The sequence below is a fragment of the Aotus nancymaae genome, unplaced genomic scaffold (assembly GCF_030222135.1).
Source record: "Aotus nancymaae isolate 86718 unplaced genomic scaffold, 86718_ANA_hifiasm-v0.15.2.pri h1tg000004l, whole genome shotgun sequence".
NCBI classification, from domain to species: Eukaryota; Metazoa; Chordata; class Mammalia; order Primates; family Aotidae; genus Aotus; species Aotus nancymaae.
In genome coordinates, this window is record NW_026988415.1 from 44,594,232 (window position 1) to 44,595,826 (window position 1,595).

Here is a 1,595-nt window from a genome sequence, read left to right on the forward strand (position 1 = left end):
GAACATTGGAGTACAAGTATCTGTTTGAGTCCCTGATTTAAATTCTTTTGGGTATTTAACCTAGTTGTGGAATTGCTGGGTTGTATAATATGTTTAGCTTTTAGAGGAATTGCCAAGTTGTTTTCCACAGTGCCGGTACCATTTTACATTCCCATCAGCAAAATGCAAGGTTTTCAATTTATCCACATCCTTATTATTTTCCATTATCTTAAAAATAGCCATCTTAGTAGGTGTAAAGTGGTATATCATTGTGGTTTTAGTTTGCATTTCCTGAAAGTCTTATGATGTTGAGCATCTTTTCATATCCTTATTGGCCATTTGCATATATTTTTTGAGTAATGTATGTTTAAGTTCTTTGCCCATTTTTTTTGTTGTTGTTATTTTGTCTTTATTTCATAATCGTAAACTTAACTCAACTCTGTAATCCAGCTCGGCATGGAAGGGAACAAGGAAAACATGGAACCCAAAGGGAACTGCAGCGAGAGCACAGATTTTGGGATACTGCGAGCAAATGGGGTGGAGGGGTGCTCTCCTGAGCTACAGAAGGAATGGTCTGGTGGTTAAGATAAAACACAAGTCAAACTTATTAAAGTTGTCCACAGTCAGCAATGGTGATCTTGCTGGTCTTGCCATTCCTGGACCCAAAGCGCCCCATGGCCTTCACAATTCATGCCTTCTTTCACCTTGCCAATGACCACATGCTTGCCATCCAACCACTCTGTCTTGACAGTGCAGATGAAAAACTGGGAACCGTTTGTGTTGGGTCCAGCATTTGCCATGGACAAGGTGCCGAGACCTGTATGCTTTAGGATGAAGTTCTCATCATCAAATTTCTCACCGTAGATGGACTTGCCACCAGTGCCATTATGGCGTGTGAAGTCAGCACCCTGACACATAAACCCTGGAATAATTCTGTGAAAGCAGGAACCCCTATAACCAAATCCTTTCTCTCCAGTGCTCAGAGCACGAAAGTTTTCTGCTGTCTTTGGAACCTTGTCTGCAAACAGCTCAAAGGAGATGCGGCCCAAGGGCTCGCCATCGACGGCGATGTCGAAGAACACGGTAGGATTGACCATGGCTGATACTACAAGGTTCCAGGCGGCGGCGGCGTCTGCAAAGCCCTTTGCCCATTTTTAATTGTGTTTTTTGGCATCGTAGGAGTTTTAAAATATATACATACATGCCCCTTATTAGCTATATATGATTAGCAAATATTTTCTCCTGTTCTGTAGGTTTTTTCACTTTTAACGATGTCCTTTGATGTGCAAAAGATTTTAATTTCAAAGAAGCTCAATTCATCTGTTTTTTTTCTTTTGTTGCTGGTGCTCTTGGTGTCATTATCTAAGAATTCATCGCCAAATTCAAGGTCACAAGAGACTTACCCCTATGTTTTCTTCTAAAAGTTGTATAGTTTTAAACATCAGAGTAATTAGTAATTAGTGTGTCTATCACCTCAAACATTTATCATTTCTTTGTTTTGGGAGCATTCAAAATCTTTTCTAGCTGTTTGAAAATATGCAATACGTTATTCTTAACTATAGTCACCCTATAGTGTGATAGAATATTAGAACTTATTCCTCCTATCTTGCTGTAAT

At 39.6% G+C, this 1,595-nt stretch overlaps 1 pseudogene; it reads right to left on the reverse strand.

The window, feature by feature from the left end:
• Nucleotides 1-385: 385 nt before the first annotated feature.
• LOC135268999 (peptidyl-prolyl cis-trans isomerase A-like) lies at nt 386-1,097 on the reverse strand (annotated as a pseudogene).
• Nucleotides 1,098-1,595: the final 498 nt, after the last annotated feature.